At 49.8% G+C, this 19,201-nt stretch overlaps 2 long non-coding RNA genes across 3 annotated transcripts; both read right to left on the bottom strand.

The window, feature by feature from the left end:
* Positions 1–578: 578 nt before the first annotated feature.
* On the bottom strand, positions 579–15,168 carry LOC138844599 (uncharacterized). The gene is made up of 3 exons (XR_011380561.1): positions 15,157–15,168; positions 10,273–10,387; positions 579–708 (listed from the first exon to the last, which is right to left on the bottom strand). It is a non-coding gene; the product is annotated as an uncharacterized lncRNA (long non-coding RNA).
* Positions 15,169–16,254: 1,086 nt separating this feature from the next.
* On the bottom strand, positions 16,255–17,832 carry LOC138844598 (uncharacterized). Of its 2 annotated transcripts, none has more exons than XR_011380560.1 (3): positions 17,693–17,832; positions 17,317–17,414; positions 16,255–16,389 (listed from the first exon to the last, which is right to left on the bottom strand). It is a non-coding gene; the product is annotated as an uncharacterized lncRNA (long non-coding RNA). The 2 variants fall into 2 exon arrangements; XR_011380559.1 differs by lacking the exon at positions 16,255–16,389 and adding an exon at positions 16,394–16,522.
* Positions 17,833–19,201: the final 1,369 nt, after the last annotated feature.

Below are 19,201 nucleotides of genomic sequence, written 5' to 3'. Positions count from 1 at the left end.
CGATTTCAGCTCCCATAGGACTACGGTTGAGCAAGAGACAAGAAGTGGAAATGGCAGCGTGTCGGTGTCGGTAGCTGCGGAAGCTGGGCTGTGTGCTACCCAGGGCTGAATGGACCTTCTGTGCACTTTGTAAGTGTTTGAAATTTTCCACATTCAAACATCAAAAACATTTTTATTGAACATATAGTTTGTGCTGGACTATGTGCTGAACGACACCACACAGGCTGCAGAATACAGAAGGAAATAAGTTAAAAACGTAACTTTTACTCACAAACATCTAACGCATTGGAAAGGGGAGAATGTGAAGCAGGTGAGGAGAAACACTAGCCACGTGTACACCTCCAAGTGTTATCCCCTGATGAGGACCCCTCAATGTCTGTAGTTTATCGTGGATATGTAAGTTTAGATAGAATGTAGGCACTGGCGCCGTGGCTCACTTGGTTAATCCTCCACCTGCAGTGTCGGCATCCCATGTGGGCGCCGGGTTCTAGTCCCGGTTGCTCCTCTTCTGGTCCAGCTCTCTGCTGTGGCCTGGGAAGGCAGTGGAGGATGGCCCAGGTGCTTGGGCCCTGCACCGCATGGAAGACCAAGAGAAGCACCTGGCTCCTGGCTTCGGATTGGTGTAGTTCCGGCCATAGCAGCCATTTGCGGAGGTAAACCAACGGAAGGAAGACCTTTCTCTCTGCCTCTCTCTCTCACTGTCTAACTCTGTCAAAAAAAAAAAAAAAAAAGAAAAAGAAAAAGAAAAAGAAAAAAAATAGAATGTTAGTGGTCTACAGGCATCAGATTCATAGACAATGGTCATTTGGAAAGATTTTGTTTCTTTCTATTTGTAGACACCTGTTTATGCCAGTTCCCCGGATGCTTGCTTCATCCAGTCCTCCTAACCTATGTGAAGAGTTTGCATCAGCACCGCTACTCAAAACGTGGACTTGGGGTCGGGGGGGCTTCCCCCAGAAGCCGCCTCTTCCACGGAGGATGCGGCGCCCTGAGAATGACAGGAGGACCCACACTGTGCTCTCGGTGTGGTTGATTTACGCTCAGCATCAAGCCCCACGCCTGGACCCGCAGCCAACACCACAACAGTTCATTACGTCCACCCCGGGGGCACCCAGATCAATCCAATCAGAATCCCTGCAGGCAGGGATCGGTGGTTTGCAAGTGTCTGATGCAATCATGCGCACAGCCAGGCAAGAGTGCCTCATTGCTGAGCTGCCTTGGTCATTGCCTTCCGGAAAGCCTCCCTCCCTGCTGGCTCACAGAGAACCTCTCTCGTCCCCTGCCCTCCCTGCCTGCTCGCAGAGAGCCTCTCTCGTCCCCTGCCCTCCCTGCCTGCTCACAGAGAGCCTCTCTCGTCCCCTGCCCTCCCTGCCTGCTCACAGAGAGCCTCTCTCGTCCCCTGCCCTCCCTGCCTGCTCGCAGAGAGCCTCTCTCGTCCCCTGCCCTCCCTGCCTGCTCGCAGAGAGCCTCTCTCGTCCCCTGCCCTCCCTGCCTGCTCACAGAGAGCCTCTCTCGTCCCCTGCCCTCCCTGCCTGCTCGCAGAGAGCCTCTCTCGTCCCCTGCCCTCCCTGCCGGCTCGCAGAGAGCCTCTCTCCTCCCGCTCCATCCTCACTGCTCCCTGCCCGTCTGGTTTCTAGGTATCTGCAGCTTTGTCCTGTTTGAAGCACCCAGTACTTGGTGTCTTCAGCGAGGAAGCGTAGGTAGGCGTTCTTGTGAGCAGGGCTCATCCCTTACTTCCCTGCGTTCCTCACAGTGCCCGGCAGTCATGTGCTAAGTGTTTCTATTTAGGTAACAAGGGACTTTTTCTTTATTACAAGATGACTGTTTTAACACTGGAATACATATATACACGTATACTTATTGATAGATGTATCAAGAATTCCTTAAGATACCACACTAAATAATTGTTACTGGTATCAGTTTCTCCACGAGGAAAGTATGCAAAGATGTAGCATCTTCAACATAACTTTTCCAGCATTTAATTTTGGGATTTACCAATTCAATGCATTTGCTATTTTACCAATTAATTTTTGAAGGATTTATTTTATTTATTTGAAAGGCAGAGTGACAGAGAGAGGGAGAGACAGAGAGAAAGAGATTGCTCATCACACTCGTCCATTCCCTAATTGGCCAGAACAGCCAGAGCTGTGCCAGGCCAAAGCCAAAATCCAGGAGCTCCGTCCTAGTCTCCCACATGGGTGTCAGAGCCCAGCACTTGGGCCATTCTCCGCTGTTCTCCCAGGCTGGATCAGAAACAGAGCAGCCAGGGCTCACACGGGCACTGTCGTATGGGAGGCCGGTGATGCTGGTGTTGGCCTAACCTGCTGCAGCACCACATCGGCCCTGTTCTACCGACTCTTACCCATACAGTCAGCCCTCCGTCTCTGAGGGTTCCACAGCTGTGGATTCAACTGATTTTGAATAGAAATTTTAAAACATTACATTTGTACTGAATATGTACAGACTCTTTTCCTTGTCATTATTTCCCTGAAGAATGAAGTGTAAATTCTAGTAGGTATCATGTCTCTAGGGTGATTTTAAGTAGAAGGCAGGATGTGCACAAATTACCTGCAAGTTTGAGTTCACTTTACTAGGGGACTTGAGAATCTGAGGATTTTGGTATCCAAGGGAGGTTTGGGGACTCCCCTGCAAGTCACTCAGGTGCTGGGTTAGTTGGAGGGGACATGTTTGTTCTAATGGAGCTGCTGAGAGCGGAACTGACCCAGGCCTGGAGGAGCCTTACCCTCATCAGCTGAGTGCAAATCAGACAGGAACTGCATCTACGTAACACCCAGCGCAAGCAGACAGGAAGCACATCTACATAGTCCACACACAACCAGACAGGAACTGCCTCTGTGCGGTGTGCACCACAATCAGAACAGCTTCCACACACAAATAGTCTGAAATTTTGTCAATGGAAAACGTCAAAATTTAGCAGTGCAGAATGACACTGGGTTCCAGTGCTCCCTCGACTGAAACCACCGTGTTTTCCTGGGTGACTGAGCCCCGTTCTGATGTCTGTCGAGAAGCTGCTGGAATTATCATGCTTTGATTAAACAGGGTATGAGCCACAGGCCGATTGCCCGAACCCACTGATAAAGACAGAATTCACCCTATCCACCCAAACCATCCTTTCCATGCCAGACTTGGCAATGAAAACACACGAATGACTTAGCTGTCAATTACATCATGAAAAATGGCAGTTCCGTTTTTTGTTAGCATGATATTTTCATTGCTTAGTTGGCTTTGAAAACTGCTGTTCGCATTCCTTTATAACTGGTGAGCTTGAAGGCAACTGAAAGAAACAGAGAATGAGTTTCAGCCTTAGAAGCCGCTATTCTACTGAACCTGAAGAAATTGATTTAAAGAGATTGCCTTATGGATCAAAGGCTGTCATTCCTTCATAATGGGGTATTTAGCAAGTCAGAGGCAAGAGAACAGCAGATAGTGCTAATAGGAAGAGCAAGGATGTATTCAGATTTATTTATCGCGCAAAAATCACTGTCAATGCCAAGTTTGAACAATGCGGCATTTAATAACCACTTCATGGTGCCATCTAGTGGTGATGTCCCTCCTGTGCTACAGGAGGACTGAGGTTTATTTTAGCCTGAAACTAGCCAATCCTGGTCATAGTCTACTACGGTGACTGTGACTAGGAGCTGTTAGCGGGGTCACAGGGGAATGGTATCTTCCAGAATTCAAAATGTATTTAAGAAGATGATATGAGTTAACATAGAAAAGGTAAAGCAAAGTATTAGTAGGTTGTGTGACATAATATTACACTCTAAAATGCTCCCAGGACTTATCTGATAAATTGTATTGAAAAATCATATTTTTAAATACTAACATATACTGTGGTTAATGTTTCACAGAAATTACAGGAATTTGTTTTGATTACTATAACAGAATTCTTTTTTAAGATTTATTTTATTTTATTTGAAAGAGTTACAGAGAGAGGTAGAGCCAAAGAGAGACAGAGAGGTCTTCTGTCCACTGGTTCACTCCCCAAATGGCTGCAACAGCCAGAGCTGAACTAATCCAAAGCCAGAAGCCAAGAGCTTCTTCCAGCCCTCCCACGTGGGTGCAGGGACCCAAGGATTTGGGCCATCTTCCACTGCTTTCCCAGGCCACAGCAGAGATCTGGATTGGAAATGGAGCAGCCAGGATATGAACCAGCACCCTTATGGGATGCCAACACCACAGGCCAGGGCTTTAACCCACTGTGCCACAACACCAACCCCCAGAATTCTGAATATTCTTGTCTTTTCTTACCTTGAAGAATTGTAGTTTGTGCATTTCTTTCATTAAATGCAAGCTACAAAACAAACACTTTTGATATGGTAGGTGTTACAAAGCAATTCTCTTTAAATTTTTTAAAAATTCATTTGAGAGGCAGAGAGAGTGAGAGCGAGAACTCCCATCTGTTGCTTCCCTCCCCAAATCTCCCAACCACCGAGACTGGGCTGGAGGCATCGCTAGGAATTGGAAACACAACCCAGCTCTCCCACACAGGTGGCAGGAAGCCAATGACTTGAGCCATCGCCTGCTGCCTCCCAGTGTCTGCAGGTGCGGGAGCTGAGAATGGAATGCAGGCACTCGAGGGTGCGGGTGCAAGTGTGTCAACTCCTAGGTTAAAAGCCTGTCCTGACAATTATTTCTAAAGAGACTTGTGGAGTGTGAAGAAAAGAACTTTCTTAAAAGAACAGGTGCTCCTCTGTGACTGACGATGTAGTGGACAGAGTCACAGGTAATTCAGGCACATTGAAGACATATACAACGGCATATATTGGTACACATATATCTGTAATTAAAAGTGCATTTTCAGATTTATATGTCTAACTCTAGTTTAAACATCAAGAAGCATTGTGAATGTATACTTTTTCTCTTGCTTCAAGCACTGCTTGGTAGAATTGGCACCAATTTGTTTGCCTTGTGTAGACCTCACAATTGAAGGCATTGGATATCATTTCTGAACCCTAAGAGGTCTGGAAAAGAAATGTTAATGTTTAAGGCAACATCCTTTTTAAAATTTCATAATGTATCTATTCTATTTTGCTCACTCAATTAACAGCTGTTTAAAGAAAACCTTCATGTATATGATGGTGACGTGAGCTAACCATATGGTGATATGATTTATTGAATGTGAGAAAAATTCTCACACTCAATCTTAATTTCCTTAAAAAGAAAAGGCAGAAAAAGTTACAGTCTTTAAACAGTTTTGTAAAAGAGCAGCAACATCAAGACCAAATGTCTCTTTGGTTTACTTTCATGCTTATTGCAGACAAAATACCATAGCTTGAACTCACCATTTGGCTTTACAAATATCCTGTTATTATATGATGGATTTCTATTCATTTAAGAAAATAAAGAAGACAGGAAAACAACAACAAAAAGATGAAACATTTCACCTGAAATCCCAGCACTCAAAATGCTGTTTAAGGGGCCAGCGTTGTGGTACAGGAGGTTAAGCCACTGCCTGTGACCCCAGCATCCCACACGGGTGCCAGTTAAAGATTAAGCTGCTCCAATTCTGATCCAGCTCCTTGCTAACGGGCCTGGGAAAGCAGTGGAGGATGGCCAAGTCCTTGGGCCCCCGCACCCTTGTGGGAGACCCAGAAGAAGCTCGTGGCTCCTGGCTTCAGATCGGCGCAGGTCCAGCCGTTGTGGCCATCTGGGGAGTGAATCAGTGGATAGAAGATCTCTCTCTCTCTCTCTCTTTCTGTCTCTCCTCCTCTCTTTGTAACTCTGCCTTTCAAATTTATAAAATAAAATCTTTAAAAACATTTTTAAAAGATTTTCCCCAAGTGGATACGTTTCATATAAAAGATTTATTTATTTATTTAGAAGTCAAAGTTACAGAGAGAGAAGGAAAGACAGAGGGGGATATATATATGTATATGTATATATTTAAATTAATTAATTTATTTGAAAGACAGAGTGACAGAAAAAGAGCTAGAGGGAGAGACAGGGAATCTTCTGTCCACTGGTTCACTCCCTAAGTAGCATCAATAGCCCGGGCTGGGTCAGGCTGAAGCCAGGGGTACAGGGGTGTAAGCACTTGGGCCATCTTCTGCTGCTTTCCCAGGAGCATTAGCAGGACGCAAACCACTACCCATATGACATCGCAGGTGGTGGCTTTACCCTCTATGCCACAGTGCTGGCTGAGAAACAGAGAGAGAGAGAGAGAGAGAGAGAGGTCTTCCAATCTGCTGGTTCACTCCAAGTGACTGCAACAGCCTGGACTGGGCCAGGACTGAGCCAGGAGCCAGGGGTTTCCTCTGGGTCTCCCACGTGGGTGCAGGGGTTCAAGCATGTGGGCCGTCTCCCACTGCTTTTCCCAGGCCATTAGCAGGGAGCTGGATCAGAAGTGGAGGAGCTGGGACATGAACCAGCGCCCATATGGGATGCTGGCGTCACAGGAAGTGGCTTAACCCGCTATGCCACAATGCCAGCCACTGAACACATTTTTAAAAACTAGCAAATTAAGCTGCCACTTGACTTCTCTCACTTAATAATAAACTACAAAGGACTTTGCATGCCAGAAAATATACTTTCATCAAATTAATGTCCCATGTACAAGTGTGTAACAATGTTCTCAGTCAGTCCTGTAAAGTTGGGCTCTTGAGTCGCTTCCAGGCTTCCTATCTGTGATAAACCACGCTCTGATGAATGCCCTCGTGGCTAAATTTCTGGAAATACCCGAGTTTATTTCCTTACGATAAATTCTCAAATCCCAATCCTAATTTCCGGAAAAAGAACATGGGGAGAGAATGCTACTGTGTAAATGGTGGCAGCTCTGCAAGAGGGCGACATGGAGACACTGGCATCTCTGCTTGGGAAGCTGCCCGACTTCTAAGGCCACTCACTGTGCGGGAAGGAGTGGGCTAAACCTTTGCAGCGCTTGGGCAACGCGCACTCACTGTGCGGGAAGGAATGGGCTAAACCTTTGCAGCGCTTGGGCAACGCGTCATACAGAAGTCCCGCAATTTAAATGTCTGTCTCATCCAAAACCCAGCTGACAGAAACATCCAGAATGCTGTTTGATCAGCTATCTAGGCACCACAACCATCATGCCATCCTTCTGTTATTCCTGTGTAGGGAACTAAGAAGCATAAGAGGGAGAAGAGAGAGGTTCATAGGACCCAAGGATACAGCGGATATATCAAGGAATAATAATCAAGATGCCATGTTTCCACATGGGACAGAAAGTCAAAACCCAGGGGCTGTTGTGGCTCAACTTGGGAGACACGGGAGAAGCCCCCGGCTCCTGACTTCTGATCGGCCCAGCTCCAGCCGATGTGGCCATTTGGGGAACAAATCAGCAGATGGAAGATCTCTCTCCCTCTCTTTCTCCCTCTCTTTCTCTCACTCTGCCTTTAAAATAAAAAAATCAATCTTTTTAAAAAAATTGATAATTAAAAAAAATCCCAGAAGATCTGCTGCGTTTGTCACTTCAGCACCTGTGTCCCAGGTACCCTTGGGGGTGCGGTGGGGCCAGGCCCAGGCAGACGGACTGCAGAAGCAGTGGTAGGAGGGGCTTAGTCTGACATCTGATGTGCATGGACCAGGTGCATGGAGCAAACGCTGGACTCTGGACTGGAGTGTTGTTGTCTTCCTACAGAGGCTCTAAGCGGAAAAATGCGAGTGCAGGCCGCTCAGTTCCTCACTCCTCAGCATGCTGTAAGTGACAATGATTCACCAGGTGTAGAGCGGCCGGGGCACAGAAAGGGACGTAGGAATGGGGGATGCTTCTGTGCACTTTAGAAGACAGGGACTTGGGGCTGGAGCTATGGCGTAGTGGGTAAAGCCGCCACCTGCAATGCCAGCATCCCATGTGGGTGCCAGTTTGAGTCCCGGCTGCTCCACTTCTGATCCAGCTCTCTACTATGGCCTGGGAAAGCAGTAGAAGATGGCCCAAGTGCTTGGGCCCCTGAACCCACGTGGGAACACTTGGAGGAAGCTCCTGACTCCTGGCTTTGGATCAACGCAGTTCCAGCTGTTGTGGTCATTTGGAGAGTGAACCAGCGGATGGAAGATTCTCTCTCTGCCTCTGCCTCTCCTAACTCTGCCTTTCAAATAAATAAATAAATCTTTTTTTAAAAAAAATAAAGATTGTGAGGCACAGAGAAGCTACACAGCTCGCCCAAGGCGTTGCGACTCTGAGCTCTGTGTGCCGACCCGGCTCATCCCTGATGCCCGATCGTCTGCTCAGACGCAGTCTAGACGTTGCCATGACACTGGAGACAGCAAGGGCCACTGCCCTCTGTCACACAGGGGGCTTCTCCCATGGGCTGGGGGCTCCAAGAGCAAAGGCTGATGTTTCCTGGGAAAGGAGGGCTGCCCTTCAGGACGGCTCGTGGCACTCGGCCTGCCCGGCCAGCCCGCAGCCTGCGGGATTTGACTCAAGGCAGCATCCTCTCTTGGCTGGATTTCCAGCCTCCTGGCTTTCCTGCAGACTTTTCATTCTCTCTCCGTGTGTGTGTGTGTGTGTGTGTATGTGTGCATGTGTGTGTGTGCGTGCATATGTGTATGTGTGTGTATGTGCATGTCGGTATGTGTGTATATGTATGTGTGTGCATATGTGTGTATGTGTGTTCCTGTGTGTATATGTGTGTGTATTCATGTGTGTATGTGTGTGCATCTGTGTATGTATGTGTGTATCTGTGTGTGGGCGTGTGTGTGTTCATGTGTATATATGTGTGTATTCATGTGTGTATGTGTATGTGTGTGTGTCTGTATGTATGTGTGTGCATGTGTGTGCATTTGTGTATCTGTGTATCTGTGTGTGTGTGTATTGTTTTTATATAAGTGAAGCTCTTTCACTTTCTCATAACTGAAAGTAAGAAATCCCAGAAGGCACCTGCAGTCCCGGACTCTGTCCTAGGAAGGGCAGTGAGTGAAAGGGGCCGGCCTCTGGTCCTGGGTAGGGCTGCAGGATGTCATGATTGCCGTGGAGGACTCCAGCCCTGACCACCGGCCCAGCCCCAGCCCAGGAAAGCCTTTAAGGGAACCCAAGACCACCCAGGAGCCTCTGGGACCTTTGTCCTCAGACTACCTGGTTCTCTAACCAACAAGAGAACAGGCAGAAAGCAGGAAGTGTCCTTTCAAAGTGAATAGACTGTGAAGATGGGAACCCCTGGGACATACTGAAAATATGAAGCCTGGTGAAAGGTAAGAGTAATTACATGCAGGGGCCGGCACTGTGGCGCGGTGGGTTAAAGACCTGGCCTGCAGCACCGGCATCCCATATGGGTGACGATTCAAGTCCTGGCTGCTCCACTTCCCATCCAGCTCCCTGATGAAGCACCTGGGAAAGCAGCAGAGGATAGCCCAAGTGATTGGGCCTCTGCACCCATGTGGGAGACCTGGAGGAAGCTTCTGGCTTCAGATCAGCCCAGCTCCAGCCACTAGAGCCATTTGGGGAGTGAAACCAGCAGATGAAAGACCTCTCTCTCTCTTCTCTACTTCTCTCTGTAACTCTTTCAAATAAATAAAATAAATCTTTTAAAAAAAGATTAAACACATATGCAATGTGTCTTTCTACACGACTTACTAATTTTCATACCTTAAACACTTACAAGCCAGAGGTAAATTAAAGAGAACTGATGGCTTAACAATACTAACTATGAATCCCATTTCACGTCTTTCAACGTGGAAGGATGTCGAACGGAATAGGGGCTGTTCCGATGGTTTTCTTGAGGTCTCATTTTATGCAAATCTGTCCTGTCATAGGGTCTATACCCGCAAGAAATGGCCATGAAGTCTCAGCCCGGTTCAATTTCATTCTAGCTCGTGAAACGTGTCGTTTGTGAGCCATAAGAGCACGTGGAGCACATGCAGGCGCGTTCCCGGAAAGAGGGAAGCAAGAGTGTCGTTTCCTTTGGAAGACGCATCGGCACACACTTTAGAGGACCATGGCTCAATGTAAACCCTCTGCTTGGGCTGAGCTTTGTGTTTTTTTTTAAACACTCCTGAAGCACATCACTGTTCAGGGCACTCCCAGGCGCATCATCGGCCCATTTTGCATTTGAACAAAGAGTAAGAACTAAGAACAATCATCAGGCACACACTTTGACAGCATGAACTTCCCGCAAGCAGGTGTGAGTGTCCAAGTACCATTCTTACACTGTGCAGCCGCACACACACACAGTGTCCCGGGCACATAGGAGCATCAGCAAAAACTACCTCTGAGAACTGGCATGGGAACCAGGGAGGGAGAAGGGGAATGAGACAAGACCTGTTAAAGGGTGCACACTGAGAATGCTAACGTACTTGTCTGGTAAGTGAAGGCTCTGTTCACCGTCAGCATCGAGGGCGTGGCTGTGTTCCTGCAGAGTTCCGAACCTTGCTCCTTCTGATCCGTCTTGTAAGAGCCCATGTGTCTGCTCTGCATTGTAACAGAGATGGGTGTTACTTTTCCAGCAAGAAAGTGAGTTCGCTTGCTACTTGCTGTCTTTCTTTTCTTCTCTAAAGTTACAACAGTATGTTGCTGGAGATTGGGCTGTTTTGAATTATGCATAAAAGGATGAACAGTATTCAGTTCATGTGTTTTTTCTGAGCACACAGCCATTGGTTCATTGAAAAATGAATCATTACCAGTTCTTCAAAATAAAGAATTGCTTTTACTAAAGGCTAGGAATCAAGTGGGCATTTGTCAAAAGTTCATGCTGATATTTCTCTGGTTATGAAGGCTTGGAAGGAAGCACTCAATTTTCTTTGCAATATGTACTGAATGGGCTTCATGGAAATGAAGGCAGAAGGAAAAAGAGGCACCAGACCCCTCTGCTGTGGGTCCCTTCCACATCCAAAGCCTGTCCCGTCAGCCCCTTCACTCACCTGTGCCTGCACTGCCCCGCCTCCCCCCGTCTGTGTGTGCCCATTACGCCGCACAACCCTTCAGCCACACTGAGCCACCACACTACGGGAAGGCACAGTCCAGAGCTGAGCACAGGGGAGATGGCTTGGCGCTGCTCTCCCAGAGCGCTCCTCACACGCCCGCTTAGCCCTTGCTTCTCCTCTCTGAGATGGGCATGGGAACCAGAGACTTGCAATGGCTGCCTGCAGGCGTGGAAACCAGGCAGAGATGAGCCCCTCCCCCGACTCAGGGCTGTTGCCTGGTCTCATCCCTACCGTATCAAGGTGGCCTGTTTCAACAACCAGCACTGCCCACAGACAAAAGTAATGTGGACATAAACAGATTTCTGGGTCCCATGAATGAATTCACTCGCTGGTGACACGGCGCGGAAGGCTGCCGCTTCTGCCTCCGCTGGGGTGCTGTGCAGGGGAACTGCTCACCGGGACCCCTTCTTGCTACTGGGCTAATTTCTAATGATGGCTGCTGGCCCTTTCTGAGCGGCAACAACCGCATAGCTCCTTCTGGGTGTTCAGCGAGCCTGTTCCACCCCCTACAGTGGGACGAAGTGGATTTCCTACGGAAGGGGGTGCCGTGAGAGCCCAGGAAGAGGCAGTTCCTTCCAGGGTTCCCATGAGACGAGCCCCCCACCCCCACCCCAGCACCCCAGGTCACCCAGCACTGCAGGAATGTAAGCTTTGCAAAGAACTCGCTTCATAGCCTGGACTCACCCCTAAGGGACCACTCACGAAACGTGGTCTAAAACTCTAAGTTCTGACCATTGATAGGACATTGTGGTAGCAAAACAGCATTGCAGGGTTTTATTAAAAAAAGAAACTCAAAAATAAGCTCTCCAGTTAAATTTTGATCCTGTCACTGCTATATCATTTTTATATAACTTCTTGTTTTTTTAGGAGTTTTTCACTCACATGGAAGTTGAAAAATGGCACAGAAAGCTTCCGGACAGTTCCCACAGCTGTGCCGGTGACAGCATTTTACATATCCCCATACAGTGAACAGAACCAGGAAACCAGCATTGGCACAGCGTGGAACGCCGGCACGACTGGGCCTGCACAGCTCACACAAGCGCTCGTTTTTTATGGCGGTTGTAGAGTTCTATAATGTTACCACATGAATGGATTTGTTTACCCAGTACCACAACCAGATCGTTTCTTTTCCAAATCAAATATTTTCATTTTTACTTAGGAACATTTTCAAATAAAGAGCCCAGCTCCAGCAATTGCAGCCATGGAGGGAGTGAGCCAGCAGATGGAAAATCTCTCTCTCTCTCTCTCTAATCTGCCTTTCAAACAAGTAAGGAAATATTTCTTTTAAAAAAGAGCTAAAATATTAAACATATGGTGAAAACTTCATCTAATTCCTTTTCTGCTTTCTCCTCCTCAGCCAGGATTACTTCCTCACAAAGCAAAAATAGGAATATTTTTAAAACCAACACAAAACTCAGTCTGTGAGTATCTCCTACCTAAAAAGCTCAGTGGTTACTACAGTAGATATTCAGGCCACTTTTTTACTTGCCAGTGTTTTAGGTAATGCTGTGCAAAATATTCATCAGTTTTTAAAAATGTATGATAGATATTTGGTAGCAATTAAGACTTGACAATGTAAAATAAAGAATTACATGGATATTGCTTGCCATAGTGCAGCATGCACAGCAGATACTTAATAAAGTTTACTGAACTAGGGGCCGATGCTGTGGCGTAGCAGGTAAAGCTGCCTCCCACAGTGCCGGCATCCCATATGGGTACCAGTTTGAGTCCCAGCTGCTCCACTTCCAATCCAGCTCTCTGCTATGGCCTGGGAAAGCAGGAGAAGATGGCCCAAGTCCTTGGGCCTTGGGCCCCTGCACTCGTGTGGGAGATCCAGAGGAAGCTCCTGGCTCCTGGCTTCAGATCTGCACAGCTCCAGCTGTTGCAGCCAATTGGGGAGTGAACCAGCGTTTGAAAGACATCTCTCTCTGCCTCTCCTTCTCTCTCTGTAACTCTTTCAAATAAATGCTTAAAAAAAGTTTACGGCCGGCGCCGCGGCTCACTAGGCTAATCCTCCGCCTAGCGGCGCCGGCACACCGGGTTCTAGTCCCAGTCGGGGCGCCGGATTCTGTCCCGGTTGCCCCTCTTCCAGGCCAGCTCTCTGCTGTGGCCAGGGAGTGCAGTGGAGGATGGCCCAGGTCCTTGGGCCCTGCACCCCATGGGAGACCAGGAGAAGCACCTGGCTCCTGCCATCGGATCAGCGCCGTGCGCCGGCCGCAGCGCGCCGGCCGTGGCGGCCATTGGAGGGTGAACCAACGGCAAAGGAAGACCTTTCTCTCTGTCTCTCTCTCTCACTGTCCACTCTGCCTGTCAAATAAATAAATAAATAAATAAATAAAAAAAGTTTACCAAACTAATAAATGAATGAATGAACAAATAATTGATGTGACTTTACTGCTTAACATAAGCTCCATCCATAAACACTGGTTTTTGCCGCTGGATTGGCCATTCTACTGAATGTCATGGGGCTGCAGGAAAGGAACACGAGCCATTTGCCTGTAATTCACGACAACTGGCCCAAAAACCAGGGATAACTTTGCCCCCCCTTGAAATACACACGGACCCATTGTAAAACTGGGGTCTTAGGGTTCTGTGTTGGAGAAGCTGCGTGAGCAACTAAACGCTACTTCTACTCAGCTCCGATGCAGTTCCTGCAAGTCCTCAAAACTTGAATGCACACACACAGCTGCAGCGTTGCAAAGATGGTTTCGCCACCTGCCCCAGAACACCTGCTGCTCTTTCCCCGGACCCCCCTGCTGTCCAGCTCTGCCCGGTGGTTCGTCCACCCCCTCCTCCTGCCCCCTGCTCTCTGATCCTTTATCATACAGACTAACCCACACCCTCTCTTAGCAGGAAAGAATCATTTCGCCTCAGCAAGAAGGAGATTGGGAAATCAGGACAGGCAATCACAGGTCTGTCTGTGGAAGGCTGGGAGAAGAGAAACAGCTGAGAAACTTCACGCTGATTTTTGAAAGCAAAGCTTGATGGATATAGAATTCGCATGCAAAAACATTCACCCTTTTATTTATTTATTTTTTATTTTTTGACAGGCAGAGTTAGACAGTGAGAGAGAGAGAGAGAGAGAGAGAGAGAGAGAGAGAGAAAGGTCTTCCTTTTTTCCGTTGGTTCACCCCCCAAGTGGCCGCTACGGCCGGCGCGTTGCGGTCGGCGTGCTGCGCCATTCCGAAGCCAGGAGCCAAGTGCTTCCTCCTGGTCTCCCATGGGGTGCAGGGCCCAAGGACCTGCGCCATCCTCCACTGCCTTCCCGGGCCACAGCAGAGAGCTGGACTGGAAGAGGAGCAACCGGGACAGAACTCGGCGCCCCAACCGGGACTAGAACCCAGGGTACCGGCGCCACAGGCAGAGGATTAGCCACGTGAGCCGTGGAGCCGGCCCATTCACCCTTTCAAAGTGCACAGGTCAGTGGTCTTTCGGGTGCAACCGTGGGAACCGTCTAATTTCAGAACGTTTCCATCATCCGGGGGAGAAACGTCGCATTCATTACGCGGTCACTCCTGTCCCCTGTCTCCAGCCCGTGGCCACCAGGCATCTGTTCTCTGTGTGGATGTGCCTGTGCTGGGCACTGAACACGAATGGAATGTCACAGAGTTTTGTGCTTGGCCTCTTCCTCCTGGCATGGGCCTTTCAGTTTCCTCAGTACTGTGGCAGGTGTCATTACTACAGCCCTTCTATGCAGAATAATATTCCACGGTGCAGCTAGATATGCCACAGCCCCTTTATCCGTTCGGTGGGTGCACATCTGGGTTGTGTTTCCTTTTTGGCTGTTTCGCCTAACGCTGCCGTGAACATTCTCACACAAATTTTGGTGTGGACATAGCTTTTCATTTCTCTTGGCTCTAAACCCAGGAGAGGGATTGGTGGGTTTCATGGGGACTCTCTCATTGTTTAGGAACCATGATCATTTTCATGCCTTCATGCACAGAACAAAAGCTGAGTCCAGCTTCCTTAACTCGTTAATATCTTAACGCCTTGCACTTAAAAATCCTCATTAGAACCAGGAAGGGACAGATCTCTATATTAGATGACCAGAAATCACCCTGCAGGTTCTATCAGGGGTTTGCAAGGTTTTATTTGACTTCACACACATTTTTTTCCATATCTTGAGATTTTAGAAACACTGTATTAAAACAAAGGGTGGTGCCCCGTTGAAACTCACTCTCACATGGTGTGGGTGCCCGATATTGAGATTTGTCCATCACTAAGCTTCCTACCGTGCAGAGTCATCCATGCTCTTACCTTGGTAATAAAGGAAGAAGCAGGTGAGCAGGTAAGGGCAGAATTCCTCCAGCTGAGAGCAGAGGGCGCAGAAAGCACGCGGACCTCTGGAAAAGGCATCAGGAGAACGGAGTCCACCCTGCCGGGGCCGCGGTCCTCGGACGGGATTTCCGGTACTCGCGGAGCGAAAACACGCCGTCGCACGCCAGGCGCGGCAGCACCCGGCTCACACTCAAGTCCCTCAGGATCTTCGCTTTGTAGCTCACTCGGATTTCCGACAGCCACTTCCGCCTCTTCTCCTTTTCCCTCTGAGCCCCCGTCTCGCAGTAATAAAACCAAGACTCGCTTCCCCGCTCCAACATGCCGGCTCGGGGGCCTCCACAGGTAACGCCCACACAGCACCGACCCTGGCAGCGACGCACGCTGCCGCCTGGAATTATTGTGGATCTGCAGGGCGAGGGATGGCCTCGGATTAAAGGCCAGAGGATTGCCCGGCACCGATTAACCCCCTGCAGCAATAAAACTCCAACGGATGGACGAGAAATGCAGGTGGCTAACCCTGGGGGACGGACAAGAAATGCAGGTGGCTAACCCTGTTGCAATTAAAATCCTTCCTTTCATCTCCCAATAATCATTTCCCCGGGCTCCCCTGCCCACCCCCCCAGCCTCGCACACTGCCCGGTGAGTATTTTCAACATTTTGCGTGTACAGTGGTCACCAGCTCGTGGTCTCGTGGCACGGCCGGAAGCTGGATCAGGCATACCATCTCCTGACTCCCCTCCACGGCAGCTTGGGGTTAGACACCGCTGCGGGGACGCTGTGGATGGGAAATCAATGGAGCCAGAGAGAGAGCAATTTCATAGCAGTGTTCCCGTTTTATTGAGCTGCCTGCTGCATCCGATTTCTTAGTAGCAGAATCCCTCTATTCCTTCTTTAAAAAAAAAAAAAAAAGACGTTTAAATATTTCCAAGCGTTTGCTTGGTTAAATAATGCAATCCCGTAAGATGAGCCCTCTCCTCTGATCCGAGCCTGGTGCCCACTTAATGAAACCAGATTAGAAGAGGGGATTATTGCTGCTCGGGGAGGCACTGCCACCAGCGATGCCCCACCGCGGATTGCGCGGGTATAAGACGATCGCTCCAGGCCAGCTTCGTGCTGACACCTGCCTGGAACCTGGCCCCGGCGTCATCTCGGGACACTCTCGCCACGGCCGCAGGTGATGGGTTCTTTTCTCAGATGTGCTGTCCTCTCCACCTGCCCACAGAGTCGAATTATGGCAACGGAGTCTTCCTCTCACAGAGCAAGTCATCCCTCTAAATGTTAGCGTAAGTGCCCGGGCTTGAGTCCCAGGCCTGGCTCCTGGCCCCAGCTTCCTGCTAATGTGCACCTGGGAGAGGCAAGCGGGAACTGCTTAAATTCATGGGACGCACCACCCACCTTGGAGACCTGGATTGAGCTTCTGGCTCCAAGCTTTGGCCAGGCCCAGCCCTGGCAATCATGGACAGCTGGGAGTGAACCAGCTCAGTTTGTTGTAAGAGAGAGAGAGAGACCTCAAGATAGATCTAAAGGGGCTCAAGTACTTCTTAACATTTTTCCAGTTAGGAAATTAGAGGAAAGAGAGCCGGTTGTCCTAATATCCTTGCCAGTTCTGTTTATAAAAGAAGTGAGAGGTTTTCCATAGCACCTGTGTGGAAGATTTCCTTCTCAGGGAGGTAAGGCTTGTCCTGGCTATGCTGTGACCTTGTGTGTGACCTTGACCACATACTCTGTCACCACCTGCCACTGGCAGTGGAGCCCGCCTCACCTGGGGGAGACGCCCCTTCCCGCATCGCCAGCTCCCAGAGGTGGCAACACCTGGCCTGAAACCTGTTCCCTGCGCAGGCCAGCCAATCCCCTGCCCACACCCTGCCGCCTCCCCCATGACCCCAGGCCTCATCCCCCCGGAGCAGCCCCAGCGCCCCCGCGCTCCCGAGGCAGTTCCAAGCAGCCGGTGCTCAGCGGCTCACCAGGGCACACCTGAGCCCTCCACTCTGCCCCCGAGCCACCCTGCGCCCTGCTTCCTGGCAATGGTGAGCAACAAGCGCCCTCTCCCACGGCGCTCTCCCGGCCTGTTGGATCGACGAAACGCGCGTGTGCAAGCGCCCGCGGGAAGCACAACCCCGAGCGGGGACCCCACCATACCGCCAGGCTCTTGGAACTTCTGGGAGGAACCCCTGCCACCTGCCGAGGCCGAGAAGCAGCGCCACCTAGCGGCGGTATTGTCAGCCACCTTGCGAGTCCTTAAAAAAAAAAGTGAGGTTTTACATCCGTGGCAGGACCACAGCCCCGCAGAGTTCCCACGGCCTCCCCACCACCGACACCTGCCCTAGAGCCGTCCCTTGTTACAATCCGTGACCCTCCACGGCTGCACGGTGATGGCGCTGCGATCACAATTTAGAGTAGGGACCACTCCTGTCTGGGGAAATCCATGACAGGTGTGTACCATGACCGAAAAGCTTGTGCTGGGCTGTTTCGTCCCTCCCCTCCCGTTCCCCGCCAGCCTCCAGCCGCTCCTGACCTCGTTGTGCCCACAGCGACCGCGGTAGCCGCTTCGACCCCAAGCTTTGCCGGATAAACCCGGCTGCCCACTTCCTGCTGGCGTGCACCGCACAGATGTGGTGAAGAGGCCTCGGAGGTAGAAGAACGTCACTTTCACAAATAATTATGATGCCGCTGAAAGAGAGGCAGAGAGCGCGAAGGGACAGAGCCCCCTTGTACAGAATGGGAAGTGACACCGGAGCTGGAACCACCAGGCTGAAAAGGAGTCGAATCTAAAGGGGGGGGGGGGGCAGTAACGCGTGTAAAGTCCCAGAGGCGGGAAGGAGTAGGGTGTGTGTGAGCAGCCGAGCTCCGTGAACCAGCATGTGGGGTGCCAGCGAGAAGGGGGTTCCGGGGCTGGGTCTTGCTGGCTGGCCAGGGGCTGCCGAGGGCTTTGCATGTCATCTGTTGGCAGTAGGAGGCACCGCAGCCAGGGTGGAACATAAGCTGGTAGGTGTTCCGGAACACTCCTTTGAGGCTGACATTTCGCCCTCTGCCTGAACGTTTGTTCTCTCTTCCCTACCACTTTTCCCCCTGAACCATTTGCACCTAAATGGCAAACACTGTGACTAAACAGCTTATTTTTGCTAAGAGTGGAGGTGTTCTCTCCTCTAGCTTTAGAACAACCATCAGCTTCACAAATCTACGTTGGAGTTCCGCCCTTACCCAACGTGCCATCCGGACACTGGTTTTGCTGGTTTCTAACAATGTCTTTTCTGGCATTCTCCTCTCCAACCCAGGGTCCTGCAAATGACCCTCCTGCTCCCTTTAACCCGGAGCATTTGTGCCAATGTTGTTTTTTATGATATCAACATTTTTAAAAAGATCGATCGATTTATTTATTTATTTGAAAGGCTGAGTTACAGAGAGGCAGAGAGAGAGAGAAGTCTTCCATCTGCTGATTCACTTCCCAAATGGCCGCCAACAGCTGGAGCTGTGCTGATCCGAAGCCAGGAGCTTCCTCTGGGTCTCCCACATGGGTGCAGAGGCCCAAGGACTTGGGCCATCTTCCACTGCTTTCCCGGGCCACAGCAGAGAGCTGGATGGGAAGTGGAGCAGCTGGGACTCGAATTGGTGCCCATATGGGATGCCAGCCCTGCAGGTGGTAGCTTTACCCGTTATGGCACAGCGCCAACCCCGGTATCAACATTTTTAAGAATACAGTTCCTTCCTCCCCACCATTAAAAGTACCGTCCTCACTCAGTGTTTGTGAGACATCTCCCTGTGGTCAGAGATTGGGCTTGTGTACTGCAGGTGTGCGGAGGGGCTATCACCCCTTCTTCAGAACGACCTGTCTGGGAGGTACACAAAGCCCACCTGCCCTCCCAGGTGATGGCCATTTTGATCACCTGGTCTAAGGATTGCCTGATTACGCCACTGGAGGACTACTTTTTGTTCTCTCCCTTGCAACTAATCAAGTGCTTGTAGGAAGAAATTTTATGATCATGTTTGTGATCTTGTTGCTTTCAAAACTGCCACCTACACTCAG

This window comes from Oryctolagus cuniculus, chromosome 12, assembly GCF_964237555.1.
Source record: "Oryctolagus cuniculus chromosome 12, mOryCun1.1, whole genome shotgun sequence".
NCBI lineage: Eukaryota > Metazoa > Chordata > Mammalia > Lagomorpha > Leporidae > Oryctolagus > Oryctolagus cuniculus.
The sequence above is the reverse complement of the archived record's forward strand: the minus strand, read 5'-3'. Positions and strand labels throughout refer to the sequence as shown.